At 32.2% G+C, this 14,140-nt stretch overlaps 1 protein-coding gene across 3 annotated transcripts in view; it reads left to right on the top strand.

Moving 5' to 3' along the window:
- Nucleotides 1–1,584: 1,584 nt before the first annotated feature.
- Nucleotides 1,585–14,140, top strand: part of LOC131675023 (cytosolic purine 5'-nucleotidase) — a 678,819-nt gene continuing 666,263 nt past the window's right edge. For 2 of the 3 annotated variants that reach the window (XM_058953825.1, XM_058953843.1), the window contains exon 1: nt 1,585–1,663. The gene's annotated coding sequence lies outside the window, so the exon portion shown is untranslated. Of the gene's footprint in view, nt 1,664–1,897; nt 1,941–14,140 lie in introns of those variants that run through there. The other variant, XM_058953835.1, reaches the window with a different exon arrangement.

Genomic DNA, 14,140 nt, shown 5'->3' with positions numbered 1-14,140 from the left:
TTCAGGTACATTTTTTAATGGTAATTGATTTAAAATATCGAAAGCTGTTCATCATAACAAAGGTATAATCGTAATAATTTCAGTTAAATCGAGAATATCTTGCTCTGAATGGTTTCTCTCAACGTCAAAATACTCGAATATATCAATAAGCGACTAGTTCTATAAACATATGACGGCTTTAAATTCTCAGTATGTGAATATTCATAAGTAGGCCTAGTACGTTCGTAGAGATGACATGTATTCTTTTCATAGGAAGTTCATATTAATAAACTGATGAAAAGATTTCCTAAATATGATAAAAAACTGTGCCCGCATGAAGATAATCGGTATAAAATATATTTATTGTGTTGCATAAATCAAAATTAATGTATGAAAAATCAGGTGCTATTTTAGAAAAAACTTGTGATAACTATTCAAGTGATGAGAGATTACCAGCAGTTATTTGTACAAATTATAAATTGTCATTGTAAATACACTTGGATCCTGATAAATTATATCAGTAAATATAATAGAAGGAATGATTAGGAAGATGTATTTATTATGATTAAGAAGAAGTAGCATTACTTTAATGGAGTAAATACGTCAAAAACCATACCCCTGAAGTTCAATATCACGCACTGTAATATGGTTTATTAATAATAATTCAATAATATGATGTATTATTCTCATAGATTCTCAGTAATGTAAAACGCTCATACGAAGAATAGTTTCGAATGTTATCGATCCAGCGGTGTAAGCGTAAGTTTCATTTATAAACAGTCGAACCCCAGCCATACATCAAAGATTTCGATCAAAGTCAAAGCTCGAAAAATATTTGTTTAATTTTTCTATTTTTATTACAGTTGATTTTTTTTTTGCTTTTATACATTATTTTAATCAATTTTCTCTGACTATGCTATGGGTAATCTAATATATTTTAATAGTTTATAATTTAACTAATTCGAATCGATTTTAATTATAATACTTTCAAATTGATTTTGAAATTGATTTCAATATATTATGTAAGTTTCAGAAATAGACTGAAACAAGGCAATTTTTCTATTCCCGGCCAATGACCTCTTTTTATCACAAATACGAATAAAAACATCGATTTTCATTATTATTTTAGAGTACTTTATCTACTTAATTTAGAAATTATCTATTACTAATACTGCAATAGAAAATGAAATATATTTAATTGTAATAAAAACAGAAATATTGGAATGTTGTTCCAGTTATTGTTTAAGTTTATTTGGCGAGTATTTACTATTATTTACTATTTATTTATATTTTTTCATTAATAAGTAACTACTAATCTATAAACAACTTTGATAACTTTAGAAGCAGTATCCTTATCAAAGTGGCTGTCGTAAGCTTTATCTAATGTTATTACAGTCAAAGGTTATTTCTTGTGCTTTCTTTAGTTCAAGAATCTACTTATCCGACATCTATAGCATATGTCTTTCAAGTTGTCAGATTCATTTTACTAATCAACAGTGCTTATTGTTTGTGCCTATATATAAATGTACATATATATAAACAATAAACAGTAGTATATATATATATATATATATATATATATATATATATATATACATATTAGTAGCAGTTGCAATACAGTTGTTAATTACTAACAATTATAAAATAGTGATATCCGATAAATTAGTGATAAACGGCGAAAACGGTAATTCGATATGTATTATAAAAGAATATGAATCATTTAAAGGTCAAAAGAAATTCTGAACTTCGCTAAAAATACTAATTAATTATACTACTGACGTTTATTAAAGGTGGTATATTACTATTATACTTAGAAAAATATACGACACTATACCGTTTCTTACATCAGAAAAAAGTGTTATTCTATGAAAATTGTTATGACTGTTTTTATGATCCATAGTCCAAGTAGAGCGTAAATAGTGTGTGCGTGTGTATTTTTGACGGCGTGCGTATGTGTGTGTGTATGTATGCGTTCCTATATTTATATTGTTTGATATAATCTAATAGTTCTAGCAGTCTTATACAGAAAAGTTTAATGTTTCAAAGCTTCTTTAGATTAAGTATTGGTAGAGATTAAAACAAAATTCATAGAGATTGGTGGAATAGAAATTTTTGAGTGAAATTTTTTTTTTAAGTTATTATTGCTAGAACATCTAAAATCTTTAAATACTTTTAATAATATATACATTTTATTGAAATAGTAATGAGAAACGGGTATAAAATGTGACGCGCGATTTATCATTAATGTGATGTAATAATAATGCGTATGGTCCATCCTACAAAACTTCTATTAATTTCTATTCAAAATAATTCATATTCAACGATAGTTAATCAATTTCAATGAAAGATATGATATAATATTTCAGTAATCATTCCAAGTGAATAATTTTCAATGAGCTCTAATGGAAATTATAATGAATAGTAAAAATGGCAATTGATTTTGATGATATTGAACCTTATTAAATAATCTCTTGAATATCAAATAATTTTATAATTATTTATTAAATTATTTATTAAATTTACATTAAAATTACTCAATACAAAACAGTTCATAAAGTTGAAATAAAATTAACAATAATAATTTTATAAATTTCAGAAATTATTATTCAATAGCGTAATGATCCAATAAAATTTTATTAAATGATTTCTTGTGCATTCTAATGACTGAATGGCACAATAATAGACCAATTATTGTACCATATAATAGTAATATGCACTATATAATAATATGGAATGAAATTTAATTATATTGGAATAAGTTAATATCATTTTATATTATTATGTAGTCCATATCATTATGAGATACGATAATTCGTCCATTTTAGTACCGTTTCTTTAGTAGAATGCATAAGAAAACATTTAATATAATTTTATTGGATCATTGCACTATTAATCAATAATTTAATTTTATGAAATTGTTATTATTATTGTTACTTTAAGAGCTACGTTTGATTCGAATAACTTTAATGTGATTATTGTTGAAAAATAATTACGGAATTAATTGATATTAAAAATATTATTCAATATGGTTTATTGGCATTAAGATAAATTACCATTTTTACTTTTCATTATAAATATCGTTGGAGATTATTGAAAATAGTTCATTTGGTAATATTACTTGAACATAATTGCTTGAAAAACCATATATTTCATTGAGTTTGATTAATTAATTATTGTTGAAATTGAATTATTCTAAATAGGAATCAATAGAACACTTGTAGGAAGGACCATACGCACAGATATTTCATCAAACTAGTCATAATAGCGACATGTTTAATGAAATTTTTCATTTCTATCTCAGTAAAATGTATTTGTTATTAAAAGTATTTTAAGATTTTAGAAGTTTTAGCAAAAATAAATTTTAAAAAATTTGAGTAAAACTGTTCTGCTTTACCAATCTCTATGCATTCAATTATCTCTGTGAGATTTAATCTAGAGAAGTTTTGTGACATTTTCTAATATAATTGGATATCATTCCATGTTATTATATGGTACAATAATTGGTCTACTATTGTACCGTTCAATTATTAGAATGCATAAAAAAACATTCAATAAAATTTTATTGAATCATTGCGCTGTTGAACAATAATTTTTTAAATTATAAAATTGTTTTTGTTATTGTAAGATAACTTTATGAATAACGTTTGTTTTGAATATTTATAATTAAATATATTTTAATAAATAATTATAAAATTATTTCATATAAAAAATATTATTCAATTTTTAGTATCATTAAGATTAATCGTCATTTTTACTATTGATTGATTAGTAATATTTTGTCAATTATTTTGCTGATCTCATTAGACGTGTCGCAAACAATTCAATAATTACAAAAGATTTTGCCTTGATAGTTAAAATACTAATTGTCTGCGACTAGCTTGATAAGATCATCAAAATTGCTTTAGAAACGTTGCTAATCTATCAATGAAGAATTATAGTTTAGTTTTTGACCTGTTTCCCCCTATTCGATCATTACATTTTTAATAAAAGACCAATTATGGGGGGAAATATACTATCTTAGATGGAATGATATTTCATAAATTTTAATAAATAATAAGTAATAAACATTCAATCATATTTTATTAGACAGACTTTATAAATATTTGTTGTCACAATGTAAGTCAATAGTATAATATAGGACAAGAACATTTTATTAAATCAAGTTCTATACAGCTTTTAATTATAAATAACTACACAAAAATTTTTTACCAAAATATTATAGTAATATTTTACTAATAATACCATAATATTATAAGTAATGAGATTTTCGTTTTGCATTGAATTTATAAAGAAATAATTAATCTAATTAAGATTGACGCAAAGTAATGACTTTATTCAACAATCATTAGAAATTGTCGAGTTAGAAAACACAATTTTACTTTTTTTTGATGAGCATGATTGAAGTATATACTTATTTAATATCATTTTACCTTCTTGAAAATATATAAAATTTTAATTTTAATTTGAAATCATGCTTGTAGCTCTTAGAGACCCTTAAGATAATTATATATGTTATGTACTGTTTGATTCTATCTCGCGTTAGTCAAATAAATAGTTCGGACTCTTTCTGTTATATTTGTAATCGCGTTTCCGAGAGTAGAAAGAAGTTGACACGCATATACTCTATAAGAATTGAAATTTCAATATTCACCGAATAGCAAACACAATATTCGCTGTTTCCATGAGCCGTTTTGAAATATAATTGAGTATTGTTACACCTATCGGGGAGAAGCCCGACAGCGCCGCAACAAATGTTCAATTCTATTTCTAGGCAATTAATGATTTTATAGAAGGAGATATTCTAAGACTATTTTTGCTTATAAGAGAGAGTCTTATGAGTTGAGCGCTTAGATATCGTAAGGAAAGGAATTAGCAGGCTAACCACTGAATAATGAAATTAGTCTCAGGAAATAGCTGAGTATTTATTTCGATTCAATGTTCGCGCTGCTAAGCAAGGTAGGATAGTGAATCCTCTTGCCGCATCGACGAGCGAATTTATACTTGCGAAATTGGCTCCTTTCTACGCTTGATAGCTCCTACAACGCTATTTTTGAAATTAACATAAACTTTGCAAATGTTTTGTCACAAAATGGCTTGATTGAAATTGAAAATTGATGATTTAAAAAATCAAGTATGAAATAACAAATTTTTTAACATAAATCGTTTCTCGAGGAAAAATCGCCTTTTAAAGTTATGAGTGATATAATTTTGATATACAAATAACATAAAATTTACAATAAATTTACGGAAAATTTTTACATAAAAAAATCGCTTGTGATTAGTGGGACATTATTCAAAATAAAAGCAATTAATTTAACTATCCAATTTTGAATAATAATTAAAAAACGAATTTGTAAATTTCTCTTTTAGCCATTTAAATTTCAGCAAATTGGTAACAATCCTTATCATTAATTTTATAGATATATATAGTCGAATCGCTATCTAGCAACGCAATTTTAATTGTTTAAATAAATTATAAATTTTTTATTTATTGATAACTTAGTCAAAAATTAGTTAATAAAGTGTCAAATTCTTGCTTCTCTGTTTCATTACGTTACGATCGCATTTGCATAGACGAATTTGCAATATAATTATTTGTTGCAAAATAACTAACACTATAGTAGGTAAACTAGAGAGGCCATAACTCAGAGGGGTATCAGCTCACTGAGTTGAGACGCATGAGCTGATGCGTGTGCATCTTCAGCTCAGCACTGTCAACTCACCTCACCTCCCCCCTAGTAAGCGGCCTGTGCATTGTCGACTCACTTCCCCCACCTATTGAGTTATATCGGTGCGTTCTACGTACTCCCCTTTCCCCTACTGAGTTAATGTGTTCTGATGACGTGTGTTCTCCCCCCCTCCCCCTGCCCTACTGTGCTATGATGCTCGTGCGATCTACGCACTCCCCCTCTCTTATACTATGCTTATGTGCTCTGACGCCCGTGCGTTTTCTGCACTTCCCCCCTTCCCCCAACTAATCTAATTCCTATACTATGCGGATGTGCTCTGACGCCCGTGCGTTCTCTGCCTTCCCCCTTCCCCTACTGATCCGATATGCTCGCGATGCGTGCATTCTGTGTTACGCGTTTTGATTTTTATTATGTGTGTGTGTGTTAAATTTTTAGATTTATCGGAAAAAAAACGGACGGATCGGGGGATCGAACGCGCGTCCTCTGTATCTGCAGGCGGATCCTCTACCGATGGAGCCACTGTCACTGGTACCACGTACGATTCCTATTGTGTATACGTATATTGGCTACACGATTGATATATAGGGAGGGCCCAAGCGCTAATACATACAAATAATAATAATACTAATATATATACAGGGTGGCCCATTTTAAGTGATCCACTCAGATATCTAGATTGGAGTGAGTTTTATCGAAAAAAGTTTCAGACAAAAGTTACTCAACTTTGAGGGGGCCATGTTTCTATGACCTTGGATTTGACCTTGGAGGTCATGTTCAAGGTCATTTCAAGGTCAACTTTGTTTTTTTAAATAGGAACCCCCATTTTTGACCCCGGATTCGGAAAGAGCGGGAAATTTTACGTCCAAAACGGTATTTTTAAATTTTTTTTCATGGCCTTGAGAAGGTTGATTTAAGGTCAAATGCTTGAAAAACTGCATAAAAGCGTTTTTTTAATTTTTAAGATATCGAAAAATGACCTCTACAAAATTTGTTCAGAATAGAGTGGGCCACCCAATGCACCAAAAACCTTTGACCTTTAACCTCATTTTGAAGGTCATTTCAAGGTCGAAGTGCTTTTTGTAATGGAAACCCCTCTTTTTGACCCCGGATTCGCACATAGCGCGAAACTCAACACAATACCTTATCCAAACGTCGGATTTCGCGCTATGTGCGTATCCGGGGTTAAAAAGAGGGATTTCCATTACAAAAAACACTTCGACCTTGAAATGACCTTCAAAATGAGGTTAAAGGTCAAAGGTTTTTGGTGCATTAGGTGGCCTACTCTGTTCTGAATAAATTTTGTAGAGGTCATTTTTCGATATCTTAAAAATTAAAAAAACGCTTTTATGCAGTTTTTCAAGCATTTGACCTTAAATCAACCTTCTCAAGGCCATGAAAAAAAATTTAAAAATACCGTTTTGGACGTAAAATTTCCCGCTCTTTCCGAATCCGGGGTCAAAAATGGGGGGTTCCTATTTAAAAAAACAAAGTTGACCTTGAAATGACCTTGAACATGACCTCCAAGGTCAAATCCAAGGTCATAGAAACATGGCCCCCTCAAAGTTGAGTAACTTTTGTCTGAAACTTTTTTCGATAAAACTCACTCCAATCTAGATATCTGAGTGGATCACTTAAAATGGGCCACCCTGTATATTGTAATTAGTCTATAATGAATTTCTTTTTTTTATTATAATAAATTTAAGAAATATACTATTTATAATAAATATTATACATATATATTTATTATAATTGGTATATCATGAATTATTTTTTGCTGTTCAAAGTGCGCGCGTGTATGTGTGTGTGTGTGTGCGTGTCTCATCTACCGAAGATGGTTTAATAGAAAAAAAGTGCAAGTACCTATAAAGACAAAGATGAAAAAAATGCAACAGAAAATCTTGCTTACTTTCTTTTATTTGTAGCCTTCGTGGTTGTAAGCTACTATAAATAGCACAGTGTAAGAATTATCGAATCGTTTATCAACCAGTATTCCAATAAAATGGAACGCTACTCTAAAGTAAAGTACTCTTGTCTTCCACAGGAAGACCCAGACGAAAAGAAGAACAAAGAATCATCGACATGGAAACAAACAATTTCCAAATTTTCGAGCAATAATAATCATTTTTCTGGACAAAAAGGCTATCAGCAGTTCAATAACGAAAAGAAGGACTAATAATCATATTTACACATGTCATTATTATACACATACACATACAGAAAATTTTTTTGTTGATAAAAAATATAAAATTTATTATAAAAAGTGAAACTACTGCTGTTGCTGCTGCTGTCATCGTCAGAGTCAGCGGAGAATTTTTGGCTTTTTTTGTTAGTTTAATAAAAAAAATAAAAGAATATTTTTTTTGTATCAATTGGAACAAAAATTTTTTATTGATAAAAAATTATACATGTTACTCTACAAATGATTAACTTAAAAAAACAAAATGACTATAGAAATCCTTCAACGACTTCATCGCTCTCTTTCCAATCCATACAACAGCCATCGATGTAAAACTTTTTCATTAATTTAACGTTTTGATGTGCACATGTCACTACGTATTTACCGTTATGATTAGGGCACAAGGTAACTGATTTTAATCTTTCGAAAGGTGAATAGCCCCAATCATTCAAATCGAAAACTTTGAGGCCATATCGTTCTAACCACTCTTTTTTCAAATCTCCGGAAACGAAAATTTTTGTGACATCTTTGAGTGTATCTATGATGATGAATTTATGCTCTTCGTATTTATAATCGTCAGAGTTCCATGTTAATCCATGATAGTAGAATTCTAACCAGAAATTTTCTCACTTATACAGGGTGTCCAAAAAGTTCCGGGACACCCCAGTAAGTCCTAAGATATAACTATTTCCGAGGAGATTAAGGTCATTCCTGTAGTAACTTTGAACGAGGAATCCAGTGGTGACCTTGGTTTTGACCTTGAGCTTGACCTTCAAGGTCATTTCAAGGTTAACTTTTTTTTTCAAATGGGAACCCCTATTTTTGACTACGGCAATCGAAAGAGCGGGAAATTTTACGTCCAAAACGGTATTTTAAAATTTTTTTTCATGGCCTTGAGAAGGTCGATTTAAGGTCAAATGCTTGAAAAACTGCCTAAAAGCGTTTTTTTAATTTTTAAGATATCGAAAAATAACCTCTACAAAATTTGTTCAGAACAGAGTGGGCCACCCAATGCACCAAAAACCTTTGACCTTTAACCTCATTTTGAAGGTCATTTCAAGGTCGAAGTGTTCTTTGTAATGGAAACCCCTATTTTTGACACCGGATTCGCACATAGCACGAAATCAGAAAGAAACATTCAAAACGCAGTGAGTAACTTATCCGGCAAAAAAACTGTCTCTGCTTGCTCCTCATTTAAAACAACTTGACTTTCGGTTTGGATAACCCGTTACTTTATTATTCAAACAATCAAAGGTGACCTTGAAATAACCTTAAAATGATCTTGAAGGTCAAAGATAAGGTCACTGTAACATGCTCCCAGTAGAATTTAATAAATTTAGCCTGAAACATTTTGTAAATGTTTCGCGAATAATATTGGATCTAAATTTCACATGACCTTAGCGATGAACGTCGTGGATCAATCGAAACTCAACATAATACCTTATCCAAACGTCGGATTTCGCGCTATGTGCGAATCCGGGGTCAAAAAGAGGGGTTTCCATTACAAACAACACTTCGACCTTGAAATGACCTTCAATATGAGGTGAAAGGTCAAAGGTTTTTGGTGCATTGGGTGGCCCACTCTGTCCTGAACAAATTTTGTAGAGGTCATTTTTCGATATCTTAAAAATTAAAAAAAACGCTTTTAGTCAGTTTTTCAAGCATTTGACCTTAAATCGACCTTCTCAAGGCCATGAAAAAAAATTTTAAAATACTGTTTTGGACGTAAAATTTCCCGCTCTTTCGATTGCCGTTGTCAAAAATAGGGGTTCACATTTGAATAAAAAGTTGACCTTGAAATGACCTTGAAGGTCAAGCTCAAGGTTAAAACCAAGGTTACCACTGGATTCCTCGTTCAAAGCTACTACAGGAATGACCTTAATCTCCTCGGAAATAGTTATATCTCAGGACTTACTGGGGTGTCCCGTAACTTTTTGGACATCCTGAATGTAACGGTCCAGTCTGATTTGTCTCTTATTTCCCTCTGCAAAGTAGCAACCCGTCATACACATGACAATCAAAGAAAAGCGGTAATTTAGTGAAGGCGCTTTTCTCACATATATGCAAATGTGTTAGGGCAACTCTGCGAAAACATTACTATATAAGGAGCGTGACGTCACGACCGTGGGAAATTTATTGTTTACAATAGAAAATCGACAATTATAAAGTTTTTCGAATAAACTAAAGTATTTTTTAGTCAATTTTGATGCGCTGATCCTGAATTTCATGTTGTTATAACTCTCAAGTCGGTATTTATTAGTCAAATTTAATTTACAAGAAGACAGTGTTAGTTATTTTGCAATAAATAATTATATTGTTCATTTGAGTATGCGATTACGTCCGCGACGTATTAAAACAGAGAAGCAAAAATTTGACACTTTGATAACTAATTATTCACTAAGTTATCAATAAATTTTTTTAAACAATTAAAATTGCATTGTTAGATAGCGAATCGATCGTACGTATCTGTAAAATTAATTATTATGATTGTTACTAATTTGCTGAAATTTAAATGGCTGAAAGAGAAATTTACAAATTCGTTTTTTAATTATTATTCTAAATTGGATAGTTAAATTAATCGCTTTTATTTTGAATAATGTCCCACTAATCACAAGCGATTTTTTTATGTAAAAATTTTCCGTAAATTTATTGTAAATTTTATGTTATTTTAATATCAAAATTATATCACTCGTTTTTCCTCGAGAAAAGATTTATGTTAAAAAATTTGTTATTTCATACTTGATTTTTTAAATCATCAAATTTCAATTTCAATCGAGCCATTTTGCGACAAAACATGTGCAAAGTTTGTATCAATTTCGAAAATAGCGTTATAGGGGCTAACAAGCGTAGAAAGGAGCCCATTTCGCAAGTATAAATTCGCTCGTCGCTGCGGCAAGAGGATTCACTATCCTACCTTGCTTAGCAGCGCGAGCACTGTTAGAGAAATAAAGCCTCAGCAATTTCCTGAGATAAATTTCTTATTCAGTGGTTAGCCTGCTAACTCCTATCCTATAGATATCTAAGGCTACTTATTTCTCATGAGACTATCTCTCTCATGAGAAATAAGTAGCCTTAGATATCTTCCTACCTAAAATACTATTACTGTTGAGAAATTAAGTTGAGTAGTGGTTGCGGCGCTGTCGGGCCTCTCCCCGATAGATGCGATCACGCTCAATTGCGTTTCGAGACAATTCATCGAGTTAGAGAGCCTTGTGCTTTGCTACTCGAAAGATCTTTATATATCATTTAGATTACACGCATGTCAACTTCTTGCTTTTCTCGGAGACGCGATTGCGAATTTAATAGAAAGAGTCCGAACTATTGTTTTGATAACGCGAGATAGACTCGAACGTTACATATATTTCTCCGTTAGTCTTCGCCATGGAAAGGGAGGTTTGAACAAGCGTACGAGTGGTTCTTCGTTGTAGTTAAGTGGAAGTATTGCTAACTCTTTCACTGCATAAGTTTTTTCAGGCATCATGAAACCTTTCATAACCACTGCGTACTCCATTGCGATAGAAAGCTACTACTGAGCTGCTTAAGGAAAGAGAGAATTCTTTAATACCCTTCTCCCTAACCTCAATAAGTTTCTTCACATCTCCATTTATCGGATTATACTGAACGATGCGATCATGTAGAATAAGACAATACGCTGTAGTTCCTTCGGGAATATTTTTTCTGGTTTCAAACTCCAAGCGCACATCTACTGGAGCAGTCTTTAATGATTCGTTTTGTTTCGAACAGTCAATCACAACGAGTGGCATGTAATTTTTATATTCGAGTTTTTTGAGCATCGGTTCGGCATCCTTATCGTAGTATATGTTTTGAAAATTGGCATACATATCGTACAACATTGCTTACTGGTTTTTACTGAAATCGATGTTGAGATTACCGTATGGATAGCACTGAAAGTTGAGGTACAGTTTTACATTTCTGATGTTACAATGATAAAATATACTAGCGTTAGAGTTTTGTTCATTTTTCGTTTGGTTTGGAAGGCTAAGATGACGTAGCGTGGTTTCTCCAACTGATTTGTCGTTTTAACTGTCCAGACGTGATTTTTGTTTGCAGGCAGCGCTGGATATTCGTATAGTTTCCAACTACGAAAACTTATTAAAATACTTCGTTCGCTTTTTAGAAAGTCGAGTAGACGTATTTTCTTTGCATTTGATGCAGTCAAATGGGGCTTAAGCCATTCGAGACGTGTTACATTAATCTTGAATTCTTCGTAAGCTTCAACGTCGGCCACGATCTTCTTCATTTGATAAACTGCATTTAAATCGGTACTCGATCTTATGAGAATTAATTCATGTTTCATATTCACTAGCATTTTGCGATAGTCTTCACCGAATCCAAGTATGAAGCTCAGAGGAATCAAAATGTCAAAGTCGCCATTCGCATTAGATATTTTACGGTCCTCTTGTTCTATATTTATCCATCCGGCAATTTCAGCAATCAAGGTTTGACTTGGAGTGAAAGATAACCAGTTCTTCATAACTAATGTGAGACCAACGTTCTTACATTTATCTATTTCTATAGCGTTCAGCTCATACCTAATTTCTTCAAACATGTGACAAATGATATTATTAATAAATTTAGTATTTATTAACAAAGTATTATTGTAGCTACATAATCGTGCACAAATATGTAACGAGCTGCGAAATGGTAAAAGGCACAAGTCTTCAAGTTAAATTGATATACGAATCTTGTCACTATTTTTGAACGATGAATTGGTGTAGGGTTGATGAGCGTGGATCTCGTAATGAGCCAAAGATTAATCGAAGACAACAGGTGACTGTATTTCTAGAATGTTTTCCATTGTTTCGTTGAAAGTGGCAAAAAAAAAATAGGAAATTTATTTTCCACCAGGAACTACTCTTAACCCAAGAATTTTTAGGAACCTAGCCCCTACCATTCTTTGAATCATAAACAATTCCCATTATACGCTTTTGAGGTGTAATCTGATGATTATGACTTCACCACGAAAATTAATTAAATTTCCGTCTTGATCGACGATGCGTAAAGGGAATTTCAATAACTTTATATCCAGGTGGTACTGCTGGAAAAAATTCGTGAATATCGTGAACGGTGTTTCCGTTAAAGTAAGCTCTAAAGGTTATGTCACACTCGACTCTCACAGCGTTCACCCTGAGAATACTGACTGGCAGATCAGAGTTGTGAGAAACGTTTGGGTCTAATGTGCATTGTGAAAAACTCCACAATCGTCCGTTAGAATTCTACGGACGAAAATCAATGCGTTCGGAATACTTGATTGTACAATGCAGGGTATTGTTGTTTGGTTTCAAACTTGTAGAGAAAGAAAATCATGTTTCCTCTCGAGCTCAATATTGGCGCTTCCGACTGTGTGAAGGCCGGGATGTCAACCTAACGGCTAGTTCTGTGAACTATCTGTCGGACGGTTGTGCAAATTGAGGAGAGCTCAGATACTCGCAAAAGGTTCTCCGAGCAGTCAACACCACAGCCGCCAGTCTCCGCTTGTGCTGATTGGCATTCGACTTTGTACCGAAACCAAGATAAGGGGAGCAAGATCATTGAGGCCCCAAAGAAACGAATCAATACGCTACGCATCGGAATGAATACAAGGAAGCAAAACCATCAAGGCACCGGAGCGACGCGCCAACCACAGCCTGTCTCTCCTTATAAGCTAAGTCCTCAGCGTTCATGTATGTCTGCCTCATTTAAATATTTGTATACATTTTATCTTGTGACTATGATACAAGATTCGCACGGATTATGACGGTTACTGAATACGTCGGATTCAGACTGTGTGAGAAATAATAAATAGTGTTAAATAGATATTATTTTCTTATTATAAGCCGGTTGTCTGAGGTAAAAAAGTAATTGTTACATTGGCGCCCAACGGGTTATTTTCGAACGATCAAATGTTCTTAAATTTAGTTTATCGTATAAAATATGTCACCTATCGAAAAAAAAATTAATCGCGATAATATAATTAATGGATAAAGTTGAAAATGTATATGTAACGCGGGTAGGGAGAAAAATAAAAGGATATAAAACTAATGATAAACCGTATGTGAGAAAACAGAAAAGAAGCGAATTGACTAACCAGGGACAAATAACCGCTGCTCGGGAACAAATTCAAACGCAACAGGCCGAGATACAACACCTGAGGAACACTTTGGGTGAATCACAACGAGTTGAGTCTAATGCAAATCAACATCAAACTGAAATTCATCAACTCGGAATGCAATTAGCAGCACAACAACAAAATATTGTTCAACTCAACACTCAAATACAAGCAGCGCAGCAACAG

Source organism: Phymastichus coffea, unplaced genomic scaffold (genome assembly GCF_024137745.1).
Source record: "Phymastichus coffea isolate CEN01 unplaced genomic scaffold, Cenicafe_Pcof_1.1 PCOF00001, whole genome shotgun sequence".
In the NCBI taxonomy this organism is placed as follows: Eukaryota; Metazoa; Arthropoda; class Insecta; order Hymenoptera; family Eulophidae; genus Phymastichus; species Phymastichus coffea.
This window is presented reverse-complemented; position numbering and strand designations above follow the sequence as displayed.